This window comes from Dermacentor andersoni, chromosome 10 (assembly GCF_023375885.2).
Source record: "Dermacentor andersoni chromosome 10, qqDerAnde1_hic_scaffold, whole genome shotgun sequence".
Classification (NCBI taxonomy): Eukaryota; Metazoa; Arthropoda; class Arachnida; order Ixodida; family Ixodidae; genus Dermacentor; species Dermacentor andersoni.
In genome coordinates, this window is record NC_092823.1 from 17,898,205 (window position 1) to 17,907,126 (window position 8,922).

General features: G+C 46.3%; 1 pseudogene; it reads left to right on the top strand.

Moving 5' to 3' along the window:
• Positions 1–5,663: 5,663 nt before the first annotated feature.
• LOC126519231 (uncharacterized) lies at positions 5,664–8,269 on the top strand (annotated as a pseudogene).
• The last annotated feature ends 653 nt before the right edge of the window (positions 8,270–8,922 follow it).

Sequence of the window (8,922 nt, forward strand, 5' to 3'; positions counted from 1 at the left end):
TTTGTCCTCAGCAACACGGATTTGTTTCTAGCAGGTCCACGTCCACGGCTGTAGTTACTCTATCACAGCTTATCCTATCTGCTCTTCATAACCATAATGTTGCTGTAAGCGTATTTATAGACATCAAAAAAGCTTTCGACACAGTTTCACACTCCATTCTTTTAATGAAACTGGAAGCATATGGTGTGCGTAGCGGGGCCCTTGAATTCTTTAAAAGTTATCTTTCTTCACGACAGCAGCAAGTTGTCCTCAAACAGTTCAAGTCTGCATACCAAACTGTTACGTGTGGTGTACCCCAGGGGTCAGTTCTGGGACCGCTTTTATTTTCGCTCTTTATTAATGACCTCCCCAATGCAATACAGTGTTCTCAAATTTTGATGTATGCGGATGACACTGCACTTATCTTTACTGGCAACTCACTTGAGTCAATAGAAAATCCTATTAACAATGAACTCCAACGTATCTCGACCTGGTTTCGTAATAATCATCTAACTTTAAACACTGAAAAAACTAAATATGTTATTTTTCGTTCAAAACAAAAGTGTATTGAATTAAGTGACTTTTCTATATGTGTTGACAACAATGTTATTGATAGTGTGTCTTCTTTTAAATATTTAGGGGTCATGTTCGACTGCCACTTGTCTTGGAAGGAACAGGTGCACAGTGTGTGTAAAAAGGTTGCGTACGGTTGTTTTACCTTGTCTAAGGCACGGCGGCACTTTCCACCTGCTATTCTTAGATCACTGTATTTTTCATTATGTCACAGTCATCTCAGTTATTGCAGTGAATCATGGGGAATCACATACAAAACGTATTTAACACCATTGCTAAGACTACAAAAACGTGCCTTGAAAACCATGGGATTACCTTCTTCGAATAGTTCTAACAATAACATTTTTGACGCAATGCAAATCATGTCATTCACAACCTTACGCGATTACAAAATAGCTCTTATGGTTAATAATATTATAAATACCAACTACCCCTTACCTCTTGGTGCATTCAGTATTCCCGTCCGCAACACTAGACAAGCCAGCAATGGCAATTTTAACCTTCCTATTTGCCATAATGCGTACGGAGAAAGACGAATAGAATTTACAGGAGCGAAAATTTGGAACTCGTTGCCAATTGAAGTAAAGCAAGCTAGGAATTTCAAACTGACATGCAAGAAACATTTTTTGGGAATGGAAGCAAGGCTACAAAGTTAAGTTTTTCTTCAATGTGTTTGTGATTGCTGTCCTATATGTTATTTTGTATTGGACCGCTTACTAGCCTCATTGGCTATCGGTCCAAATATCTGTGTATACATTTTGTTTGTGTTACTCAATAAAGACTTCTTGATTCTTCTTGATATGTTACACATGAATGTGAAAAAATTTAGTAATAGGGAAATACAACTTTTGCAGAACTCTTGTAACCTACGTAACAAATTCACGTAACATGTAAAATGACATATCGAATTTGTCCGCTTTGAATGATCTAATGGATGCCGTTTACAGAAACGCGATATCGGTTCTCTATGTAGAGCTATGAATTTGTAAACTTCGTGCTTCTGTTTTTTTTTTAAATGGTCAAATATTTGAAAATCTTTTTAAAAAAATTCAAGCCCTAAATCGAAATTCCGCTTCCAGCAGTCACTAGAACTTAACTTTCTCTTTCAAATGCAACAAATTTCATTGAAATTGGTCCAGGGGTTATCTCATAAAAATGTTTTTGCCTTTTCATCATCATCATCATCATCAGCCTGATTACGCCCACTGCAGGGCAAAGGCCTCTCCCATACTTCTCCAACTACCCCGGTCATGTACTAATTGTGGCCATGTTGACCCTCCAAACTTCCTAATCTCATCTGCCCACCTAACTTTCTGTCGCCCCCTGCTACGCTTCCCTTCCCTCGGAATCCAGTCCGTAACCCTTAATGACCATCGGTTATCTTCCCTCCTCATTACATGTCCTGCCCATGCCCATTTCTTTTTCTTGATTTCAACTAAGATGTCATTAACGCGCGTTTGTTCCCTCACCCAATCTGCTCTTTTCTTATCCCTTAACGTTACACCTATCATTTTTCTTTCCATAGCTCGTTGCGTCGTCCTCAATTTAAGTAGAACCCTTTTCGTAAGCCTCCAGGTTTCTGCCCCGTACGTGAGTACTGGTAAGACACAGCTGTTATACACAGCTGTTTTGCCTTTTACATGCATTTGAATAGGCCGCTTTGGAGTTGGGACCGAGCTAAAGCTTCCTCTTAAGTTCAATCTAACGGAAGCACACCGTTTCCGTCCAACACTGAGAGTGCGACTTCGTCATCATCAACACGCAGTTCACTTTGTCGTCCTCAGCTTCCATAGAAGTGGCAATACCACAAAACAGCCAACTGTTACGCATGTGGCAATATCGAAATTTTGATTTACTGAATTTCGACATTCTATGAACACAAGTACAGTCACCAGTGAAATTTCCTTATGCGGAAGGGGCTGCAAAATTTTACGGTTTATCGAGGAGTTGGGGGGGAAGAGCTCCTTTTGTTGAATTTTAGTCAGCAATTAATGCCATGTCGACAATACCTTCACATTGGCGGTACAAAGCGAAGCCAGTCACACTTCTGCGTCCACTCCATCCTTGTGGCTGATAGTGTCAGCCGCAGTGGGACGACGCTATCATTCGAAACAGTGGTAGCGGGGAGCGAATGCATCGTCTACCTCTCCCTTCGAGTTTTGAAAACTGAAGATCCCGCAGCCCACCGTATCAAAGGCATGAGAATATGGCGCACATGATGGCATGCCCGCTCTTTGCACTCGCAGCAGATTACCTCAGAAGCAGGGTGTGCAGGCTGCATATAAGCTCTGCTGTGCTGGCAGCCATTGGCAGCCGCGGCCACGCTAAAAAAGGAGATGTGCGCCAACCTACACCTCCTCCTCTTCCTCCCCTCACGCATTCACGCAGGGTGTCTGCCAACCGGGAAAACTGGGAATTCTCAGGGATGTTGAATAGTCCGGAAATACTTGGGGAAAACTCAGGGAAATTATGTTTATATCGGGGAAAGTTAGTTATCATTTTATCGAAAAAACAAAATTTAGTTGCCCTAATGCTGGCTCGAGTAAAAGAAAGGAATCGTAATTGTCTACGACGCCGTGTCGTCGGCGGGGGGAGTTGCCAGTGTACAGTCAACGACCGATTTTCCGAAAGTTGGAAGACTTTTGGGACATGCCCGACAATGTGGACAGCTTCGCGGCACCACCACCTACCCCGTTGTCTATGTACAAGAACGTCTGTAATTTCAGATGCAAGAACCCTTCGCCATCCGGTTTTCCTGACTTTTTGGCACGAGCGCAGGTCTGAAACGGCATTAATTATAGCGAACACCGCCGTTTTATCTCACCTTCTCGAAGCGGCGCTCTCGCATACAGATCAGCTGGCAGCTGTAGCCACCACCATTGCTAGACAAGGTTCCATTTTTTAACTCTCCATAGGCGCCGAATATTGCAGGCGCCCCCATTCCTTGGTTTGCAGCCAGAGGGCGGGAGCGCCGTAGGTAGCTCTATGCGGGTGCAGCTCTGCGTTGGCGAAGGTGCCCGGGTTCTGCGACTTTGCAAATTAGAAACGCAAAGGTTTTCAAAGATGCTTTTTTAACGGGATAGTGTTAAGGTGCCCGTGTCACAGAAAATCCAGTGTCTGGCGTTGGAGGTCGCACTGGCAAAAAGATTTTCGAACCACACATACCCAGGCCACTCGCGTGATGCAAGGAATTCACTGAACCATAGCCTCCTATATTTTTTCATGCCTGCGCAATGGTGCCGCGGAGACTGTCCGTTTCCCTCTCCCTTCCTCTATTTATGCCTCAGCTTTCCGCGACAGGCGCTCGCACCCCATACTTGCTAAAATACCTGCTCTCACATACCAGACATAGCTACGCATCGAGGCACATCAAAGCACCCAAACCGATCCATCAAGCACGAGTTCTGCGTTTTCATCTTGTTGGTTGCAGGTAAGCATGTGTGTTTTGCAACAGCAGCATGTTTTATTGTTTTTTTTTTCTTGAAATATCAGGGATGCATGACCGAATTTGTGAGCAGTGTACACACATGAAGTGACCGTTTGTTTACTAGATTTTTTGCGACCATGTGTTATTTGTTGGTGTCGTTGCAACATATATTGCTTCACTACTATAAAATCAGGGATTTACAACGCATAGTTCTTATTGTCTCTTTGTGTTACTTTCTTTTTTATACACAATCAGTTCTCTATCTGCAGTGTGGAATTGGTTGTGGTGTCCTGCGCCTGACAACATGCCGTACTGCTGTGCGCCACGCTGCAAGTCATCCAGTAAACAACGGACGCTGGGCATATCGTTCCACGAAATACCAAGCCATCTGGAACTGTGCTCAAAATGGCTAAAAGTAATTTCTCATGAAAACTGGCCACCGAATACGATGTCGTGCTATTCGACTGTATGCAACCGAAACTTCAGTTCCTCTGACTTCAAGGAAGGTTTTAAAATTAGGAACCTAAGACGCTACCTCCAGCATTTTCGAAGAATATCTGGTGTACTTGCAGCCTCCTAAAAAAAAAGAGAGAAGGAACGCATAAGTGAAGAAGCGCGAGGCTGCTGCTCTAGCCAACCCACCACTTCCGAAGCGACGAGCAGTCAGTCATTGATGACAACCAAATGGAGTCATGTCCGCATCTGCTCGACGACTTGCTGGTTGTCGACGTTGCCATTGAAGATTTGTCACTTGTGGACTGCACCGCTACTCAGCCGTTGCCACCCATGAAAAACGGCGCTAGCGAGCGCTGCATGACTGCGACTGCGCAGGTGGACAGAGCAGTGCAGGTGTCCTCACAATTCTCAGTTTCGACTGTGGACAAACGAAAGTCAACACGCAAAGAACGAGACTTAAACGCGCATATTGAGCGGCTCAAAATACCATCGACAATAGCAAACAGGAGATACAAAAGCTCAAGGAAGAGTGCTTCGTTCCTGCATTCCTCAAGTTGTCGAGAAAGTGAAGGAGAAAGAGTTGGCTACATCAGTATCAGTAGAACAAGTTAAGAATTTTGGGGAAAAGAAATGAACGTGGTCTGATCTGACAGTGCGCCATGCTATGGTTTCGCGTAACCTCTCGACTCGCGCATACTGGCATATAAGGACTACAGGCATACTCCGGCTGCCCAGCCGAAGCACTCTGGAGCATTTTATGGGCTCATCACATGGAGAAGTCAGCATGACGGAACTTGTGAGGCAAAGGCTGTCACCCAAGCTTGCTTCTCATCTCTCATCGCAAGCCAGAGCGTGCTCGTTAATTGTAGACGAAATGCACGTGAAACAGAGGCTACTTTACCATAAACAAAGGGACACCTTCATCGGCAAAGTAGGCTATGGTGGGAGCTTTCCTAAGGAAGCAACAAATGAGCCTGTGCTGGCCAACTCACTTCTGTGCTTCATCCTCAACAGCCTTTCAGTTTCGTTCAAAATACCTGCGGCCTATTTTTTCACGAGAAATTGCACTGGCCGTGAGCTGCACATGCTCGTGTGACACGTCCTGAAGGAAGTTGAAGACATAGGCTTTTTCGTTGTGCGCATTGTCGCCGACAACCACAAAATCAATGTCTTAATGTTCCGACTTCTATGCAACAGAAGTCTTGCGCATTGCATTGAGCACCCAGGAACACCGAGTCAAAAGCTTTTCTTAGCATTCAATCAGTGCCGCTTGGTCAACAACGTGCGATCGCAGTTTTGTCGCGTGACATTAGAAAAGGCGCCGAAATAATGGCAAATCACTTGAAGCACCTCTACAATATGTAGCAAGACAGCCTTGTAAAGCCAGTTCGATTTCTTACAAGAAAACGCATGTTCCCTACAAATACTGGAAAAAAAAAAATGAATGTGGAAAGAGCAATTGAAGTTTTGTCTCCTGCCGTGACAGCTGCTCTGAAGCTCCTGCAAGAGCAAGTGGGCTACACATGCGACGCAAGTGTCACGGGTGTTGGACCGACGGTTGAATTCATGAACACCGTGCACCGCTGGTTTATGCTCATTGACGTGAGCAATTGTACCCAGCACATACACCAGAGCAATGCCGGCTGCAAGCAGTTTGAATCTACAAGCAATGAACGGCTAATCTGGCTTGAAACAAGCTTCCTCAACTACCTGGCCAATTTCAAAAGCCAGTGCCTGGCGAAGAACTTCTTAACCAAGGGGACTTACGAAGGCCTGGCGATGACAACTCGTTCAAATGTTGAGTGCATTTGACATCTTCTTGAAGAGATGTGCTTTCAGTTTGTTTTAACGAGAAAAATGTCGTCTGACCCAATCGAGTTGTGTTTTGGCTGGCTGAGGAAGTCAGCAGGCTCAAATGATCAAACGGATGCCCGAGCTGTTCTCTCAGGTATTGAGAATACTCTGAAGACTGGCATCATGTGGGCATCGAGTACGAGCAACGTAATGGCAGCAGAAAGCAATGATTGCTTGTCAATGCTGCCACAACAGAAAAACGCAAGGGAGGGAACCAGCGAGGAATTCCCTGCAGATGCACGTAGAGAGCTCGCTGAGCAACTCAAGCGAGAACAGCCTCTGCTTCCTACTCCAGATGTCGCAGCATTTTCTATGGTCGGCGGCTACTTGGCAAGAGCTGTACAAGAAAAAATCGGTTGTGAGAAGTGTATCAGCCTGTTAACAAAGCCAAACGCCTCGGTGCCCTCGGACTCCCTGATAAAGCACCCAGACTGCAGTGGATTGATCTACCCACCTGGACAACTTTTAGCGGTTCTCTACGCATTGGAGAAATTTATCCGCATTCTTCTCGCAAAAAGGCGCATGAATCCACACAAAAGGCACAATAATGCCACTGCAATGCTCAGCGAGCGCAAAACCTTGATGTGCTCGATGCCAGGACACCAAGAGAACCTGCCGCAACTCTTGCTGACAGTTTTTTCGCCCAGGGGCCGTATTCTTTAGCGGTTCGCTTTGGAACCGGTTCGGTCTGGCTGTTGCCATTGGTCGGCGCTTCGTTGTCGTCATCCCTGGTGGGCGGGACATCAAAATTTGTCGTCACACAGGTTGTCAATCATCTGGAAAGGAACCGTTTCCCTGCTACGAGAGGAACCACAGAGAAGTGGTTCGCTCGAGGGTCGCGCGCTGTGGCGAGCATGATGTCGAGGGTTGCTAGGGCAACCGTGGCTGCCGGCTAGTCTCGCGCCAGCTGACGAGCCGGCACCTAGACAAGACAGAGACGGCAATGGCGGCTTCTTTGGTTGTGCTGCTGGCGAGCGCCGAAAGACAACGACACGACGCGTTCGGCATGGCCGAAGAAGAGTTTCGAAGGCATTTTAGGCTCTCCAAAGACATAGTGCGACGTCTTTGCGATGAGCTGGAAGAACATCTCGGACCTCAAAGATTTCGTGGTGTCGACACTACGATGAAAGTGCTGTGCGCGCTGCGGTTTTTTGCCACCGGGAGCTTTCAACAGTGCGTCGGGAATGAAGAAGCGATTGCACTGTCACAGCCTTCGGTCAGCCGGACCATTACAACCGTCGCTAAGGCCATTACGGTTGTGGGAAAAGAAAAAGGATGGGTTAGATTCCCAACCACGGCGCAACAGAAAGCCGCCGTCAGCTGCTGGCCCAACACACACGACGCCTTTGCTAGGTAGGGGTGCTCCTCGACAAATGAAACGAGTATTTCGCGCTGCCTCGCTGAAACGTGAGGACTCAGCCGCCTGCCCTTGTGCGACGACATCGTTTCGGTTTCGGCGTGCGAGCAAGTCCAAAACATAAACAAAGCGAGGCAAGTTGTTTGCATAACGTATGGCACACCACCTAGCGACTAAATAAGAAAACAACACAAATAAAATTACAACTCCCAGTAGCCGCCTGCGCCGCAAGCTCACATTTATTACTGAAAATTATATTTGCAAGTGTTCTATACAAACCAATGTTTTTTTTATCAAACCAGCAACATCCTTCAATTGCTATATCGTCCCCCAAGTACAAACAAAACTGATGACGTGATCTTCCGGCAGTCCGCCGCTCGTTGATTGGTTCCCCTCATGCCACCCCGTTCCACTCTTTCTCCGAGTGACGTAATCCAGACGTAACAGCCAGACCGAACCGGTTCCAAAGCGAACCACTACAGAATACGGCCCCAGTATTCACAAACGCTGCAATGAAGGCGACAGACAAACACAACTTGGCTAAACTGTTTGAAATAAAACTGCTGTCACGAAAAACCCTCAAACTGCGAGCTATGATCTCGCAATCGGGCGCGTTTTGGTGAAGAGCTGACTTTCCACAACATGTTTTGTGTTGCTTACTTCTGATGCACATTGTCGACAAGCATCAATTCAACGTGCGATATGAATCAGCTCATGGAGGTATGGACGGCACGTTTTGTTCCTCCCGTCAGTGGGCGGGCATGAAAAAATATAGGAGCCTATGACCTGGCAGTGCAAAGCTTAGCAGCTACAGCCGGTCTGTCAATTCAGAATACTGAAAATACTACAAATGGTGGTCTGACATCTGGGGCTATATTCTTGCATGACTGTTTTTGCACGATTGCTGTTCGATGCATCAGCACCTGCAATTGGCACCATTGGCATGGTGCCAAGCACACTGTTTCATTGCCGTGTTGGGAGAGCCATTGATCGTAGATGCTGACAAGTCCAGTCCTAGTCATGTGAATGTATTGCCGTCTGGCAGTACAAAGTTTAAAAGCGTAAGCTGCAATGTCTGAGTTATCCTCTGTGGTTTCAGAACAGTGAAAATCCTGCGAAGGCCCAATATGGGTGACCAGACAATGTCGGGGCCTGGATTCTTGTATTACCACTTTCGGGGATACTTCTGCGTGATTGGCATCGGATGCATCACTGTCTGCGAATGAGAGCCTTAGCACAGTGCCAAGCACACTGACTCATTGCAGTGCTTAGTAGA